The sequence below is a fragment of the Carassius auratus genome, unplaced genomic scaffold (assembly GCF_003368295.1).
Source record: "Carassius auratus strain Wakin unplaced genomic scaffold, ASM336829v1 scaf_tig00015876, whole genome shotgun sequence".
NCBI classification, from domain to species: Eukaryota; Metazoa; Chordata; class Actinopteri; order Cypriniformes; family Cyprinidae; genus Carassius; species Carassius auratus.
The window spans coordinates 446,872-466,852 of NW_020524628.1; the positions used below are offsets into that span (position 1 = coordinate 446,872).

At 37.2% G+C, this 19,981-nt stretch overlaps 1 pseudogene; it reads left to right on the plus strand.

Annotated features, from left to right (window-relative positions):
• Nucleotides 1–3,818: 3,818 nt before the first annotated feature.
• LOC113074965 (AP-1 complex-associated regulatory protein-like) lies at nt 3,819–19,558 on the plus strand (annotated as a pseudogene).
• The last annotated feature ends 423 nt before the right edge of the window (nt 19,559–19,981 follow it).

Consider the following 19,981-nt stretch of genomic DNA (forward strand, 5'->3'; position numbering starts at 1 on the left):
GCACCCATAACACTAGCACAGAATCAGTTCAGAATCAATCACCAAAAGAATCAGTTCAGTTCAGTGTGTCGGTCTGCTTCACGCTGAATCACACATGCGCAGTATCATCAGCTCCTCGGTTCACGAATCGGACACGTCTGACAGAAACGGTTCTTCACTCGTGAACGAGTCAGTCTATTGTTCGTTATCTGGCTCGGCTCGGTGTTCATCACAGCAGTTCAGTCAATGTACTGTTTGAGTACATGAATTACTCCTGGATATTGGTTTGTTTGAACTCAGAGGGAGTGTCAGCCACATTAAAAAAGCTAACATCTTAAGTCATTTGTGGATTAATGCGTATCAGAGATGCGAACCGTTTAAAACGATTCAGTTCGATTTGGTGAACTGAATGATTTGTTCGCGAACCGGAAATCCAGCTGCTTTGATTTGAACTCTCTCTCACACAGACACAGAAGAGAAAATGATGCTGAATAAAGTCGTCGTTTTTGCTATTTTTGGACCAAAATGTATTTCCGATGCTTCAAAAAATTCCAACGGACCCTCTGATTTCACATGGACTACTTTGATGATGTTTTTCTTACCTTTCTGGACATGGACAGTATACCGTACCCACAGCTTCAATGGAGGGACTGAGAGCTCTCGGACTAATTCTAAAATATTTTAAACTGTGTTCCGAAGATAAAAGGAGGCCTTACAATTGTAATTGTTGAAATGGCTTTCCATACATGTTGGACCACTGTGATGTCAGGGTCTCTGATCACACCAGGATCCGTGTGCTTGAGGAACGATTTAAGTAACTATGGCAACAGACCGAAGAATATTACAAGCAAACTAAAACTTCACGTCAGTCTGTTCTCTGAGGCTTTTGTGAGATTTACTGTAATCAGCAGTTTAGAAGGCTCTCTTCTAGAGCATCAGGATCCAGACATCAGCTGGGCTGCAGGTCTTAGTGGGGTTAATGACATGTTCACAACACATCTGACCACAGTCTCCATCTGTCATCTCCCTCGGGTCAAAGCACCATTTAAAACTAGAGTTAGGAAAATGCTACAAGATCTTATTAGTGGCGTGTAACTCATAACACTCATATTGACCTTCAGTACATAACTCATCGTTCACTGTGCTATTAAAACAAAATAATAAAATATAATAAAAATCACCTGAAAATTACTTTCACTGAAATAACACACATATAGCAACGTAAATTTGGTGTTTTGCAAAGTTTGCTGCTTCAGTATTTGTAGATTATTTTTCCACATGTTTCTATATATATACTGTTTATATATAAGTTTTAAAAGTTTTTATTGGCCAAAAAATTTACTTTGCACACACACACATGTTTGTTTTTGTGAAAAGTGTGTTTATCCCATAGGCGTAATGGTTTTTATACTGTACAAACTGTATATTCTAATCGCCCTTTACCAACCCTACCCCTAAACCTACCCCTACTTTCTCAAAAATAAATAAATAAATAAATAAATAAACTCATTCTGTATGATTTATAAGCGTTTTGAAAAATGGGGACATGGGTTATGTCATAATATGTCATAAGTCACCCACTCCTTGTAATCCCTTTGTCATACCCATGTCATTATACAAAGTTGTGTCCTGATAGCACACACACACACACAGGGGCGCTGCACAAGATCCCAGGCCCTATGCATAGGCAGTCCTAATGAGCCCCCCCCCCTTGAAAATATATAGTCCAGACTTTTCAAGGGCCCTCTCTTCCTTTGGGGCCCTGGTAATCAGTACTGGTTTTACCCCCAGTCCCGCGCCCCTGCACACACACACACAACTGTTTCTGTCCTGACACAAAATGACCAGCTAACATTAATTGACTATCATATCAGCAGCACATGTGAAAGTAAGAATGACTACTAGTCAGGTGAAATCATTATAATACTATTTGAGCAGATTGCTATAAAAGGAGGGAAGAAGTGCTTTTAGTCATTATACAAATTATATAAGGTTTTGGAGGATAATTAAAAAGATGATAATTCGTGCTCTGTGTACTATAGTCGTGGTCTTGTTGAGCTTGAGGATCTGTGTCTGAGACTTAGCTGGTGAAGAGGTCAAAAGGAATCAGAGGATGAATGTCAATGTGCCTACAGCAGAAAATACTTAAGTCTCTCTTCAGTTTCCAATGAAACAGCAGTTCTTGTTTTATGCAGTTCTGGCATGAAGCTGCAACCCTAATTAGTTTCTCCCCTAAAATTGTTATGGCACCCCATTTTTTTTTTTTTCAAATCTGATTTGAGCTACACAGAATCCAAAGGATGAAAAAGCAACTACTGCCACTGCAGGCTGGAAAACTAAGGAAAGTCTCATTAGTCTTTGCAGGTTAAATGACACGGGACCTTTCACCAATTGCAGAATGTATCACACATGCTCTAATGCCTGCAGACACATTTAGTTTGCATCTGTGAAGAATTAGAGAGTAGAGACATTTAGCAAATCCAGTTCAACAAAGAGCCTCATAATGCTTCCATATGCAGCCCAATGGAGAGCATTAGCTCTATACGCCAGAAAGTCATTTTGATTCATTTTATGTGTTCGAAGGTTAACCTTTATGGTAAATGACCAGAGGTAACCAGCTCTACAAACATCCATAAAACTGGGACACTGTTTTTACAGCACCTTTACCAAGCATTTGGATCACAACAGTCATCCCACCTGTGTCACGAGTACATCAGTCTTCTGTCTAATCTACTTTTCAGCGTAATCATACGTGAAGGTGTACAAGCGTAATCATAAAGGCGGCCTGTAAAGGTGGGGTTGCCGTACCTGGCGTGCAATCTGGGCACTCAACTTTACCTGCTGTTAGGAGCAATTTGCACTCCCTGAAATCAAGCGTCCAAGTACGTTGGCTAATATGATTTTAATCCTCTTTGACCTTAAAAAAACAGCAGGGTCTTGGTTTTGATGAAGTAATACACAATACCCCATTGTTTCTGAGTCAGAGGAGACGCAAATGATCCTCCATATGTAGGTGTCTGACATCCAAAAAACCTACATAGGAAAAATATGTCACAAACAAAAATTTGACCATAGTAACTCAAAAACATCTGCAAAAATGCCAGAGTTTGGGGTAAAGCACATCTAAACCTACTTTTGCTTATTCCAATTGTAGCATGTATAATCTTAATTTATATATGATATTCATTTGTATGTATAATTATTCATTTAAAATATGATGTATTTTAAAATCTATCTATCTATCTATCTATCTATCTATCTATCTATCTATCTATCTATCTATCTATCTATCTATCTATCTATCTATCTATCTATCTATCCAATATGCAAGTCAGTGGGACCTGAAATTAGTTGATTAGCAAATTCTTCTTTTGTGTCCCACAAACGAAAGTGAGTCAAACAGGGTTTGTTTCCCTAAAGCATCAGATAACTATGGTCGCAAGTTCCATTAAACTCTATTGGTAACAATGGAACTTGCTACCACAGTTACTTTTGGTAAACGCACCCCGTGAGGGGGAAAAGTAATGATTAATGAAAGGATTAAATAATCAAAATTTCAGTTTTGGGTGGAATATAGGTCTACCATTTTTTGAGACATTTAGAGACAGACAGATATGCATAATTTAGGGCAAACATATTTAAGAAAGTAATATATTTACGCGTACAATAGCCTAGTTATATACGTATTATAGTTCTTCATTATTAGCACCACCTGCAGTATCCTAACTATGATTTATTAGAGAAAACTGTTACATGGTAATTTTAGGAAGGCATGGCATGATCTCTGTCGGCCTCCAGTGTTTTGGAAACGTCATTACAGCACTTGAACCTCTCTACTTGCCGTAGTAACATTAATAAACATAAATAACATGTACGAGTTGTCAGACAGGAGAAAAAATAGAGGATTTTAGGCCGATGTTGAGAATGCGAGCCAGGGGCGATGCATGATGCCGCTGCGCGAACCGGCCGCGTGCTCGCGCTTTAACATGTCATTCAGAATAATTTCGTCGCGTGCAGAGCAGTGCCCAAAGAAGCAGGATACGGATCCGGAATGGAAGAGTAGCTGAAACATACACCTGACCCGTGCGTGTCATGGGGAACTGCTGGACACAATGTTTTGGGCTTTTTAGGAGGGAAGTAAAAAGGATACAAACAGGAGGAGGGTGAGTCATTCACAGTGTTGGGAAGGTTATTTTGAAAATGTAATAGGTTACAGATTACAAGTAACCCTATCTAAAATAAACTAAAGTAATAATAGTGTAAATGTTAATTACTCTAATAGAGTAATGTAACCAATTACTTTTGAGTACATTTTGATTACTTTTATAAATTTCTAATGAATATTTATTTGCAACTGTTAATCATCTTCAACCATTTACACCATGCAGGTTTAACCTTAAGTGCTTAATACCGTCAGACTTTCACCATCCTTCATCACTTGAATTAAGATGATCATATTTGAACACATCCACCACACAATCAGACTTTAGTACTGCCTTTTACTTTGAGATTGATCTGAAGTTCAATGCAGATTTAAAATCAAAATAAATAGTTTATAGATACTGTTTTTGAAACCAAATCTTTGCATAATCGAACTGCATCTAACAATGGTTTGGGGAAAAATAGTTAATAAAAAAATTAAAGCATATACATCAACTCAAATATGGTTATCTAATACGCATGTGTCCTATTTTGTTTACTAAACTCCGGAAACATTGGTGTCTTTTTGAAACACTGCTGTCTCTTTGTATATGATAGTTTCTCAAAATAAGTAAACAATGCTCATGAAGTGACTCAGAGCAGTTCTAGAGATTAATTTCCATGAGGGACGGACTGGGAAATCTCACACTCATTCACCCACAACACATTCTGCAACATGGACAACCCTATTTTTTATGGACCTGACATGAAAAAGATTTGAATCCTTAGGTTGGGGGACTTGCATCGTAATTAAGAGGTTCTCCCCTGAACTCCACCTTCACTTTCATTACCCATCCATCTTTCTCATGACTTTAATACTGAAGATTTTTATTTGACTTTTACCATGTTTTGTAAGTGCAATTTTGTTTTGTTTTTTGGCAAATTAATTACCACTTGTATTTATTTTTACTATAAATTCCATGGTTAAACCACAGTTAGTGCCATACCATAGGCTACATTAATTTTCCTAAGGGTTGTGTTTTTGTATGCACTAGCTCCCCCTAAAGTAATGATAAAATATGATGATTTGTCTGCTAAATTACTACTGTAACATTACAATAGATAATAATGACGTCCAGGGGCGTCGCTAGGCCCTTTTTAGGGGGGCTTCAGCCCCCCTAAACTTATGCCCAGCCCCCCTAAAAATTATTTGATTAATTAATTAGTGATCGCTTCAGTCCCCTTTAAAATCTCATTTGAGACGGTGGCAAGCTGCATCAAGTTCCGGCATCTCCCCTGATCTGAGTCTGCATGGATTCAGCGCGTTTTTCAATCCACAGGGGCGCCCAGAGCGAACATCAGAGAGTACAAGGTGTGTGTGTGCGTGTGCGCGTGCGCGTGTGTGTGTGCGTGTGTGTGTGCGTGTGGTGTGTGTGTTCTCGCATCCAATACCAGTACGTCTTCGCTGCGTTCACTTTCAGCCTTTATCACAGTGTTACAGATGTTTTTTCTTCCAACAAAAATGAAGCGATTAACACCCATGAAAACATACTTTAGAAAACGATCATGATTTATTTTAATTTACTTTTTGAAATTGAAAACATATTATTGTGTATTTCGGCATTACATTATGCAGCCATGCAAAATAAATTATTAATGACACACATCATTGTCTGAAAGTACTAAATGGCACAGAGAGAGAAACATCATGTGGAGTTATTTTGTTTTCTATTATTAAACATAATTTTGTATTAAGTAATAATTAATCATTAGTGTATCATGATACATATATTAGAGTAAGAGTAAAGGGATCTGTGATTTTTTTTTTTTTTTTAAGTAATTGATTTATAGAAGTGGCAAATTGATAATGATGTTATTTTTAATAAATATAAATAAATATAGAACAGATTAAACATATTGCCAATAGACAATTACATTAATACATGTTTTGTCTATATTCTTAATGAATATTAGCTGGTTAGTTAAATGATTTGAAATGAAATAAATGTTCAGGGGCTGACTTGATATATAACCAACCGTATTGTTGATTATAAAGGCTAAAAAGCTAAAAATTAATAATAATAATAATAATAATAAAAATAAAATATAATAATTTATATTTCATTGTAGATGGATATACAACATTTTTTTTGTCATGTGGGAGTAGGTCTGCAAATGAGCAACAGTCAGGTGAGAATAGAACAGACAGCCTCACACACACACACACACACACACACACAATACCACTGTGTTCCCAAGATTCATTGCAGTCATTGAACCCTTATGTTGTTTTAATTTTCTGCCAATTTCCACGTACATTTCATAAGAAAAAGCAGTGGTATCATCAAAGGATAAACATGAATGTCCTAATACTGAATCAGGAAGTCTTTATTGTAAAAAAAATTAAAAAAATGTAAAAAAAAATCTACATTCCCAATTCAAAATTTTCCAGTGACTGGTCACATGTAAAAAACGGTATTGGTTTTTTTTTTTTACAGTGTTATATATGGCTCAGTCAGTACTCCTACTCCCATATATGAAATACAGGGAATACAATGGAATAGTGGATTGCAATAAGGTTAGTAGTATACAAACCTAACCTAATAGTAAAATAATATTTTTTAATCATGCCCTTATTGGGGGCTGAGCCCCCCTAAAATCAAAATCTTAGAATCGCCCCTGATGACGTCGTTTATACAGTATTTTGATTGAGTGTGAGCAATGTGCTGCTGCTGCTGCTTGACTAAGTAAACAAAGGCAAAACAACATTAGCATATTTACAGATGAAACTGACCTGCACCTGAAACCCTGAACAGACGTGTCGATTCTCTGCTCCAGCTGTGCGCTTACACAGTTCGCTCTGGTCTCTCTCTCTCTCGCATTGATTACTCGGAGTCTGATCCAAACCGTTCGGCGGAGGCGCAGAGAGCGCGCGAGCCCAACCATTGCCAGTCACGACTAACCGATTTATGATTTATTAGAGATTTAATTATCGAATGGCGGACTCGGAAATAATAGCTTTAGTAAATTCGGCCTGCAATTATACAATAACAAATTTAAAATTGAGGGCCAAATCGTCTGCCAGGTCACCGGGAAAAGTCCTGGTTATCCCGATGTCCAGTCAGCACATGATTTCCACAGACACACATGCTGTGATTTATTCATCCAAAATGTGGCATATTTCGTCCGCGTTATAGGCTGAATTCCATATGACTGGATTCTACGAATGTGTTCTCCGCGTCGCGGAGATTATGGGCCATATGTCTTAGTGCAGTTTGGGAAAGAAATAAGCTGTATGTGGATGTGTGTAAATATTCAAATTTAATCCTCTTTGTAATCGTTACAAATTTCATAAGTAACTGTAATTTAATTACTCATTTTTTCTTAGTAACTGTAACTGTTACATTTATTTTGTAATTAAATTACGAAACGCCGTAACTATAGTTACTCCTTAACACTGGTCATTCGGGGCATGTTATCGAAGATGATGACATACAAAAAAAAAAAAAAAAATGTTTTCTGTGATCTGTGGCAGCATTATTCACCGGCTGTCAGGTGCATTGCATTGAAAAACAATTGAACTGCCAGTGAGTTGTAAATCGCCAGACCGTTTTAAAAGGGTTGCCTCAAAACTGTTAATACTGTACAGTAGTAACTTTACAGTAACATTAAAAGGGGCAGAGTTTAAGTAAGTAGTATGCAACTGGAAGCAGCTCCATTACATTAGTGATGTTCATTACTTGAACTAATCGTTCTTTTGAAACGAATCTTTCTAACGATTCAATAGCTGTGTCCAAATTCAGGGTCTGCATCCTCCTTAGGATCCTTCCTACCCGGTTGAAGGAGGATGGGTCCTCCGATGACCGCAAAAACCGGAAGTCGGTGTTTGTGAATTTGGACAGCCTACCCTTCTTTCAGTTCCCTCCCTTACCCGTTGCTCATATCCTGTCGCCTAGCAACTGTGACAGCCCTAAGCAAGACGCAGGTGAAGAGCTCATAGTTCTCTCCCCGGAGCTTTATAAACACTTCTGTCTGCTCTTTCGTCCTTAGAAGCGTTAAAAACAGCTTCAATCACTAACAAATAAGCTGTGTGTAAGGGGATATTCACACAGGCAGTAAGGAAGAAGCTAGTTTACGAAAGTACTTTAAGTACTTTTTTTTTTTTTTTTTTTACATGTACACGTACAAATGTAAAAAAAAATGCTTAACGCTAAAACTAATTGCCTAACTAGAAAACCACTGAAAATATTTATTTTTGAAAAGCCAGTTTTTAAAAAACATTGAAAATAATACTCCTCCCCCACTCCGCTACCGCTCGCTTCGTCCTGCCGAAAATAATTATGGGATAGGTAGGACGCGAAAGGATCCACCACACCCATCCTTCCAATTCGGGGAAAAGGAGGATGCATTTGTGGGCCGCATTTGAAGGATCCTACGAATTTGGACAGCCTTGGTCACGGCGCTGTGACATAACATCCTTGAGTCCTCCGAAGGATGTAGACCCTGAATTTGGACACAGCCAATGTTTGTGTATATGGCTTGACTCTTTGGAAGAGCAGCGACTCCGATTGTGATTAAAGTATGTAATTACACACATTTACTTATGACAACATTCACTGAATACATAAAAACAACATAAACACAGGAACCTTTTCATTTCACACTTTTGAGTGATGATCCGAATCCATTTTTAAACCTACTCAATTGAATGATTCAGACTTCTCAATGCTACTCCAGTTCCCTTTCGAGGGAATTTCGAACTGCGTCCTCTAGGGGTCGCTTTGGGGAACACATCGTCGTGACTATGGCGTTATTTTTGTGCCACAATCTTGAGCGAGTAATTGTAAGTTTTGAGCACAGATAACTATATTTTGCAAGCACATTACATTATATTTTTAACAGAAATTAACAATCGAAAAAATAAAAAAATAAAAATATCGCTTGAGCAAAAAAAAAAACTATTCCGTGTGATTGGCTGTTGGTCTCCAATCAAATCGCTAGTAGAACCAAAGCCCTATCATTTCCTATTTAGAATTCAATAACGAGAAATGGAAAAATGGCTCATTTATTAGTTTTTCCGTTTAGTTTAACAAACAGAAAATTAGTTTTTGGCTCTATATGTCATTTTGTCTTTTAGGTTTTACAAATCTGTTTATGGCTTCAATATTTCATGCGCACTTGTGGGGGGTGCTGAAACACTGCTTTCATTTGATTGGTCGAATCGCTCCGCCTTCAGCTCGGTCTTTTCATTCTTTCGGCAGAATAAGAGTCAGTGCGAGTGCAGCACTGTAATGTCTAAAACCACCACTCACTGTTAATTAGAATAATATTTCAAACAGATGTGGCTGGGCACATAATTTGTGCTGCTGTGCTTGCAAGTGAGCCCTTTAAATTATTTCTAGGTTATAGTATTGTATGAATATTGTCTCACTGTATATACAGTGCAAATAGTTCTGTCTCCTTGGATAAAAATGTAGTGGAAATCAAAATCAATAATAGACTGCACAGTTCCATGATAATATGTCTGTAACATTTATTACTTTCGTCTTTTAAGTCTAATGGCACTAGATATGTGTGTGTGACATTAATAAACAATTGTGAAAATTAATATAGTTACATTTATTAAATAAATTAGTAATACTAGTTTTATTACATACTAAATTGAATGATATTTCTCTTCTTATTATTCTTTGTTGGGCTTGAGAAAGCCAACATATATTTAAACATTATTATTATTATTATTATTATTATTATTATTATTATTATTATTTATAAGAGTAATTGACACCGACTAGAACTTTAATGTTTCACCAAATTCAGCTCAGATCTTCAGACTCCCGTTGCTGTATAACTGGTCAGACTTCCCAAAAAATCCTAGTGACTTTTGTTACCTGAGCATTGAAGGCCTTAACACTTAAAGTCCACTAGAGGGGGCGACAGGATTTCTGTTTACAATAGTTTAAGTGACAAATATATACATTAATTTCATGTGTACTGCCATGAATATGCCATATCTGTGTACAAGAATAAACTTCACACTTCAAGCTGTACAACTTTTAAAAACTAAAACCAATCTGGCTTTATAAACCTACCTCCAAATTTATTTTAAGATATAGTTTATTCACACTGGTTTATGCATTTAATGTTTGTCCATCTGGAACTTTTATTTTTCATGAGCTGTATATTTTATGATGTACTAGGTGTTGATAAATCACATGCAAAGAATGTAAAGAAGAGCTTTGCCTTTTAAAAAAAAAAAAAAAAAAAAAAAATTAAAAAAAAATTGTTATTGAATTCTAAATAGGAAATGAAATGGTCAAAACGTACAAGGATCAGACGGGCTTTGGTTCTACTAGCGATTTGATTGGAGACCAACAGCCAATCACAGTTGACCTCTAATTTTCCGATTGGTTGATTTTGTGGCACACTTGTAATGATGTTGGAAATTGAGTGTGTAAAGAGTTGAGCGCGAGAGAGAGGGACTTGACAGGAGCACAGAGAATTTTGACAGGAGCACAGAGTTTGTGAGAGAGCACCTGAGTAAACTGGGTGAGAAGGGTTATTACTGCACGTTAATATGGATAATAGCAAACAAGCAAATACATTTGAGCATGGAATCGTTTTTTCTTTGCTCAAGCAAATTTTTTGTTTTTGCAATTGTTAATTTCTGTTCAAAATATAATGTAATGTGCTTGCAAAATAAAGTTCTCTGTGCTCAAAACATACAATTAATCACTCAGGATTAAGGCACAAAAATAACGCCATACGTGACCCATGTCTGAAGCATACATTGAAAAAACACACTAAGGCCCAATCCCAATTCTATTGTATACCCCTCCCCCTGAAAATATTCCCCTAAGGATTGGGACACCACTACCATGATGTCACACGCCATCATTCGCTGTCTAGCTCTTACAATACACACATATACTGGTGTGCATTAGAGCCTTTAATTATCATTCTGTATTAATGCACTGCTAACTGACACACGCACACATACCGGAAATCACGCAGCTCACACATCCAGGAGAAAATAAACTTGTCAACGCTGCCCCACGACTTTTATTAAGTACAGTTTAAATACTGAATCGCTACATTATATTTTGCAGCGACGAGAGGATACAATCGCTGTTTTTAAGTAAACTCACTCTTAAAAGATAAACGCTCAGATGCGAATATATACAATTTTCTTTTCTCACTCTCTCTGTCTGTCTCTCTTTCTCTCTCGAATAGGCAATATTTGAGAAAATGGTTTAGCGATTTCTAATTATTGGGGGGATTAGTCTAGGGCAGTTATCGCCCTGATCAAACATATGCTGTAGCACTATCACGCAGTCTGTAATGATATGACGTTAGCAAATATTAGTTTATACGCTATAATTTTTTTGGAAACATTTCTTTGAGTAACATGACCATTAATATGAACTCACAATTGAATGTAACATAAAACAAATGATTACTTTTCGTTAAAATCTTTATTTATGCCAGAAAAGCTTACATTTATGTGTCTTTTTGTTCGCTGTAGCTGCCATGTTGCCAAGATAATTCATACTGCTTCGTTTGAAGTGTGGTCCCGAAAAATCTTCGTTTGAAGGACTATCTGGCCCTTCCCTTTACCCCTACCCCTCCATTTTGCGCATCACGTGAAGGGGTAGGGGTGTTGTTGTTGGCCGGTGACAGCCTCCGACGTCACTACCGGCGTGACTATAAATAAGCACTGGGAGAGCACGTCATTCATCTTCTACATCTTCACTGACTGTTTTGTTTGAAGCGTGCATCTGAAAGAACCGGTAGGGCGATCTTTCTCTGTTTATCATGGCGACAACTAGCAAGCGTTTAGACAATGTGTGCATTCGTGTCGGCATTATTTGACACCCTATGACACACGCGATCTTTGCATCATTTGTTTGGGTGAAGAGCACGCACACGATGTCTTTGAGGAGGCAATCTGGATGCATTATGAGCGTTTTTTCAATGGAAAAAGCACTGCTCTTGTTCGTCTCTCTTCTGAAAGAAAAATGGAAAATTAGGCAGCGATCTGCTTCCAGCGGTTCAGGACCTGTCCGTGCTGAAGCACGAGGAGAATGAGCTTGTGAGAATACAGGTGGATCTGTCTGAATGGTTTAAAGAGGGACTTTCCCTTTCGCTCTCATAAGAAAAAATGCGGCAGACGAGAGAGAGCCTCGGGAGGATGATGTTATATCTTTAACATTTTCTGATACTGGGGTTAGTGCTCTGGTGGGTTTTACCCAGGAAAAGCAGGAGACATTTGAGGATGGTGAAGAAGCTTAGGCTGAGCCTTCTCAATTCTCCTGCCCTGCGTATGTAGAGCTGTTGGAGGTTATTGAGCGAAAATTACCTTCTGACCATTGCCCTCCAGCTCAGGTGAGCCTTTCATATCTGCATGATCTCCATACAGAGATTAAAAAGAATTCAATTCAATTCAAGTTTTGTTTGTATAGCGCTTTTTACAATACGAATCGTTACAAAGCAACTTTACAGAAAATAATGTTTCTACGATATTTAGTAGTAGCTTATGGTGGTGACTGTCAGTTTGTAAACGTTTGACAAGATTTTTAGAAAAAAAATTATACAATACGTAGTCAGCTAGACGATGAACATTATTAATATTATTAATTAATAATTGTTATGTAGCAATGTAGACATGTAGCAATAATTGTTAGTTCTGTTTGTTGATTCAGGGTTAGCATCATCTGAGGTCCTCTGAGGGTCAGCATCATCTCTTCTCAGGTGTTCTGGATCCAGACTGGAGCTTGTGTAAATCCTAGTTACACCCTGTGGCAAAACATAGAAACAAAATAGAGACATCATTAGCATAGCTGCTGATCCAACAAACTAAAATTAGTTTAACCCAAGCTAATGAATAAAAATGCACATTTGATCAGATGCAACTACACTCACAATTTAAGAGACACATTATTGGAATGCTTGCGTTTTTAATTTAGATATAAAAGAAATGAAAGATGCCGTTTTCTTCTTGCATCCATCGTTTTCGGCATGAAAGTAATCTGCCGACATCGAGTTGATGCGCGAAAGCGCCTATGAGGGAATGCACCCTGTAGAAAGAGCTAAAATTATAAATAATTTATAAATAATTTTTATCTATGGAAATTTTTTCTTTCTGCAGGGGAAACATCCTCTCTTAATCTCCCTCCTTGCCATCTAAGCCCCTTAAGGAAACCTTGGTTCCTTGCGCTCCATTCAGCCAGTGTGTATTTATTTATACACCTCAAACATCGCTTCCCTCAACATGAGGGGCTATTTGGGTGATTATTTTGGTAATTTAGCAGCGCTCCCCTTTTTCCAAAAAAGGGTCGCCTATCAGCGCGCTACTCTGAGCTCGGGGTTCTCCTCTCATATGAGACTGAGTTCTCTGTTTCTTTCCCAGAGCGCTCCAGTATTGTTTCCATAGATCGAGTTGGTGACTCTCAATCATACTGTTTTTAGATACAACATTATATCTATGACCTGCTCTATCAGAGTGCCACGAGAGCCCCTCCTTAGAACAGTATTTGAAAATCCATGCTATGGTAAGTAAGCACGTGTCTTTGCACACTTTCTGAAATCCACTGTGGTAAGTTTGCATGCTAGTATGTTCTTTCTAAAATCCTATATGGTGAGGGCTTCGGCGCAGTTATCTTTCCTGATTCCAAGCCTTCAGCTCTACCCTGGGCCGAGGCCCTAACAATTAATTTTTGGTACTTGGTGCTCGCCGTGATTCTGGCCTGCACCCCCCTCAGCGTGGTAGCGTGGGTATATTGTTCCCCAAAGCGCAGTTCGAAGTTCCCTCAAAAGGGAAGTGTCTCAGGTTACGAATGTAACCATAGTTCCCTGAATAGGGAACGAGACACTGCGTCCTCTAGCTCCCTGCCATGCTTCGGACTAAAGTTTCAGACGAAGAAGTGAATGACGTCCTCTCCCGGTGCTTATTTATAGTCGCCCCGGTAGTGACATATATATATATATATATATATATATATATATATATATATATATATATATATATTAATCTGGAAAGTCTTTGATTATTACTATTATTATTTGTAGAGGCAAAGTCTTCATAAGATGCTTCTCAGAATTTTTAATTAAAAAAAAAAAAAAAAATATTATTATTTGTTTTACCACAAATGATGATAATATGGAACAATGTTGTTACTTAAAAATATATAATAAAATAAAATATATTAATATATAACCTGCCTGGCCTGATTGCTGTTTACTGCTCATTTTGTCAATAGGTCAAAATACTTCAAAAGCAGCACAGCTGGGGAAAACTACACCATTGAGGTAAAGTCATCATAGTTTTAAACTGAAGATTATATAGAAAATATTCTCAACTGTGTGCATTTTGAGTGACTTCTATGCGTTCTTTTACAGTTTGAGAACCTTGTTGAAAGCGATGAGGTGAGGGCACTCGTACAGAACCGCACTTACGATTTTACAATATTCCTCTTTTGCTTAGACATCAAAAATTTTTGTCTTCTTTTTCAGGATGAGAGCTCACAAAGCTGCTTCAGGTCTGATACTATTTCATCTAGACTCTTCTAGATTGGTGTTTTAGAGTTGGGTCACTAAGAGCCTGACTGGTTTAGTCCACCCAAAAATGAAATTTCTATCATCAAATACTCCCACTCATGTCGTTCCAAACCTGTAAGACTTTTTCTTGTGGAACACAAAAGAAGATATTGATGAAAGCAAATGATTTCAGGTTCCATTGAATTCCATTGTATGGACAAAAATTCAATGGAAATCGAAGATACCCAAAATGGTTTAGTTCCCAACTTTCTTCAAAATATCATCTTTTGTGCTAAAAAGAAGAAAAAAAATATTCATACCAGTTTGAAACAACATGAATGTGAGTAAATAATATGGTATTTTTGGGTTCAATAAACCTTTTAAAGGAACTATGGATATTCATTGATGGTTGACCTGTCCTTTCCTATCAAAGTGGTCAGCTCTTGGCCTGGATAAGTTGTAAAGTGGAACAGATAATCAAGACTAGCCATTTAATGACCAAGTTAGGACTGTAATTAGTCACATTCCTCTCATATCAGTGCCCTCGATAGCATAAGGTCAGATAGATTTTGATTGGTAGATGGAGACTCTGAACTCAGTTCTCTCTCCCGTCATTGCTCCAGACCCATCAGTGAAGAGGAGATCGGTCACTTGAAGGAGCAGCGCTATGCTGCCATCTCAGACAAACAGGCCCTGATCGATGAAAAGCTGAATGCAGAGGTACAGCAGGTTGTGCCAAACGTGTTTGTAAAGTAAAATGGATCATTGTCATTGTCAAGTTCAAAACATGTTGCCACAAAACAATGTTTACTTTTAAGTTATAGCTTACATTAAGTTTATGCTTTCATTTGTCGTTTTACATTGCTATGGTTTTTCACCCCACTTTTGTTCCTGGATTTAGTTAACCTTCCCTTTCTGTTGTGATTTCTGCCCAGTTATTGGCAGAAGAGGAGAAGTTAAGGCTAGAAGAGGAGGCTGTTTTTGCAGCTCAGCGCGAAGCAGTGCGGCTCGCTATGGAACGAAAGCTAAAGGAGGTGAGGCGCCCAGCCCTTCTATTAACCCCGCCCCATTAACCTTCAGCCACATCCTTTTCATTTATGATGTGCCTTCAGCTCTGTGTAATTCATATGTAACAAATTCAGATTTTTACAGGAATAGTTGCTTGAGTTTTTAAGTTATAGATTAAATATCAAGTGTTTTTTTATTATTTTTTATTAGACTCGAAATGTACTTTGTATATATTGGGACATGCAGTGAATAGTTATAAACAGGATTGAAGGCACTTAATGTTGGTCCATATACTGATCAATGTCATGTGAATAAACTCGGCACCTAATGCAGATAAAACTAAAAGTGATTTGCTTCCAAGAAAACCTTCACCTAAAACTAACTATACTAAACAACACGTCTCTTATTTACTCCCATTTTATTAACATTTTTCTTCTTAATTTGCCCTCATGTCCTCTGTTCATTTTTATTTCTTGTTATTTTGTTTCCTCCATGATCTCTGGGTTTGAACATTTGCTTATATTATATGTAGTGTCTGTTTTTCAGTAGGGCACTAAACCTTGGCACAAAAAGTTTGAATTAATTTTAGCATTTTTATTTTTAATCGGACTGATACCACAGCACTCTGTGAAGTATTAGAAGTGAGTCAGTCGTTATTATTTTTTCAGGGGAAGCAGTAGCAGCCACAGAGGACCAAACCCAGATCAGACCCAAAGAGCAGTGACCCTCCGCACAAAACGTAAGTTAATTTTGCTCTGAAATTAATGTGAACAATTTTCTCTGACCCCAAAAAACATTTTTGAACATTGAAGTCACACTTAAAAATGTGTGAGTGTCATTGGAATAGAAATAGAAATGCTGTTTTTTTTCTACAGAAATAATATCTTTTTATTTGAGCTATTTTTCAATTAATTTTTTTCCAGTTGATTAAAGGTGGTTTAGTGTGTGAGTGAGTTCTTAAAGGTTTATTCACCCAAAAAATAAAATTATGTCATTAATGGCTCAACCTCATGTCGTTCCAAACCTGTGAGACCTCCGTTCATCTTCGGAACACAGTTTAAGATATTTTAGATTTAGTCCGAGAGCTTTCTGTCCCTCCATTGAAAATCTATGTACGGTATACTGTCCATGTCCAGAAAGGTAATAAAAACATAATCAAAGTAGTTTATGTGACATCAGAGGGTCAGTTAGAATTTGTTGAAGCATCCAAAATACATTTTGGTCCAAAAATTACAAAATTGCAACTTTATTCAGCATTGTCTTCTCTTCTGGGTCTGTTGTGAGCATGTTCAAAACACTGAAGTGTATTTATATCCGGTTTGCTAACAAATCATTCGAATTAACCGGTTCTTCTTGAACCAGTTCACCAAAAATCTAACTGAATCTTTTGAATCGGTTCGCTTCTCCAATAAGCATTAATCCATAAATTAATTAAGATGCTAACTTTTTTAACCTGGCTGACACTCCCTCGAGTTAAAAACCAATATCCCGGAGTAATTCATTTACTCAAACAGTTCACTAACTGAACTGCTGTGAAGAGAGAACTGAAGATGAACACCGAGCAGAGCCAGACAACGAACGAAGGATTGACTCATTCTCGAGTCAAGAACCGGTTGCATCCTTTTTCGGATCACCAGTACACTGAACTGAGAACCGTTTCTGTTGGACATTTCCGATTCGAGAACCGAGGAGCTGATGATACTGTGCATGTGTGATTCAGCGTGAAGCAGACCGACACACAGCGTGTCTGAACCAAACTGGTTCTTTTAGTGATTGCTTCTGAACTGATTCTGTGCTGTTATGAGCACGGGTAAACCGAAGGCTTGAATCAAGGGCAATCATCGCCAATGACGTTATTACGTCGAGCGCAAAAGAACCGGTGAACCGTTTTTTTCAACCGGTTTATTGAATCAAACTGTCTGAAAGAACCAGTTTGCGGAAAAGAACTGGACTTCCCATCACTACTGGTGATCCGAAAAAAAGATGCAACCGGTTCTTGACTCGAGAACGAGTCAATCTTTCGTTCGTTATCTGGCTCGGTTCAGTGTTCATCTTCAGTTCTCTCTTCACAGCAGTTCAGTCAGTGTACTGTTTGAGTAAATTAATTAGTCCGGGATATTGGCTTGTTTTATCGAATGATTCGTTCGCGAACCGGATATAACTACACTACAGTGTTATGAACGTGCTCACAGCAGACACAGAAGAGGAGACAATGCTGAATAAAGTCATCATTTTTGGACCAAAATTAATCTTCGATGCTTCAACAAATTCTAACTGACCCTCTGAGGTCACATGGACTTCTTTGTTTTTCTTACCTTTCTGGACATGGACAGTATACCGTACATAGGTTTTCAATGGAGGGACAGAAAGCTCTCGGACTAAATCTAAAATATCTTAAACTGTCTTCCAAAGATGAATGGAGGTCTTACGGGTTTGGAACGACATGAGGGTGAGTCATTAATGACATAATTTTAATTTTTTGGTGAACTAACCCTTTAAGATTTCCAAGTACTATAGTTAAGTATATATATATTTTTTTTTATTATAGCACCTTTTTAATGGTATTATATGATCAACCTATTTTTAAATGTGGTTGTCTTAAAAAAAAAAAAAAAAGACACTAATAATATATCCAGTTTTGCTGTGCTTGTTTGTATGGATACATAATTGTTTTTGTAGCAAAGTGTACCTAGTGGTTTGTTTCTTGTGGTGTTTTTAATTGTCAGGAACTGATGAAATCACAGTGATGTTGCACCAGAATGAACAGCCGCTTCTACAGTTTTACTGTAGTAAGAGGTTCACAAGGCTGTCGTGCTGTCCACAATCTCTCTAAATGCAGCTCTGGTGATAACAGCAGTGTCTAGTAGACCGATGATGTAACTGTGTGTGTTTCTGCAGCAAAGTGTCAGATGCAGAGCTCGAGTTGTACCTGCAGAGTGTGAAGGCTCAATCTGAAGCCTTTCACTGTAACCGTGAGTTCCCTTGAACACATTTCAATTACAATACTACAGAATACTATTGATGATATGTTTAAAATGAAAAAATCTTAAGGAGTCAGCTCTGAGATGAATGTGGTGACCCCGAACACTGAGAGCAGCTGGGACTTCACCAGTAAGACTGACGCTACCTCACTGGACCTGGAATGGGAGGATGAGGGTGAGTGATAGGGCTGTGCGATATGAGAGAGAGAGAGAGAGAGAGAGAGAGAGAGAGAGAGAATGTTGATATAATCTTCAAAAATATTATTACAGCTTAAAATAACTACTATCTATTGTAATGTATCTTAAAGTGTAATTTATTCCTGTGATGCAAAGCTGAATATTTAGTATCAACACATGGCCCTTCATATATTTTTCTAATATGTAATTCATAATTTTCAAATGTATTTAAAAGTTTTGACCAGAAGTGAATTAACAGAGTAAATGCAATTTAAATAATTCATAATAAAATGAATTAATATGTGACATACAGCAATGATCCAGATGGGTCCTGCATGGGAGCGTTTCAAAACAGAGGAGGACATTTTAAAGGCAGCACTTCGTCCCGGCAGGAAACAGCAGGACAGTGGCCCCACCTCCACCTCTGAGGACTCTAACGCTTTGGAGTGGGAGAATGAGGACAGTGGTGACCATGCTGATGAGGACTTTGAGGGATTTGTTAATCCAGTACTGGACACGCCCACTGAGGAGGCGGAGCATAAGGCCAGCTCTGACGAACAAGAGAGATAGTCTACAGCAAAAGACAGTTAGACTACAACAACTTTAGATGCCTCATTCAGATCCAATGTGATATGACTGCAGACAGTCCCTGTAACCTAATAAAATTATACCCATAATTCTCAGTTTAGGAGAAAAAACAAGGGACATAAATGCTTCATATGATTTCTGTTTTGTCAGTATTGGGTGAATATCATGAAAATTTGAGTCATGATCTATCCCAAAAACATTATATATATATATATATATATATATATATATATATATATATATATATATATATATATATATATATATATATATATATATATATATATATATAATATAAATTTGTTTATATTTACATTCTCATTACTGTAATGCATCAGTATTTTATTTTGAGATTTATAATTGACATTTAGATTTTTTTTACCATCATACTGTAATTTCTACTGTATTGCAATATAAATTGTGTAATAAAAGAAATTATTAATTGTAAATTGGCAAAAAATCTATAAAATAAATTTAAGCATGGTATTTCTCAATGTAAAGGGACAGTTTACTCAGAAATTATTTACTGAGCCTCATATTGTAACAAACCTGTATGAGCTTCTTCTGTTCAA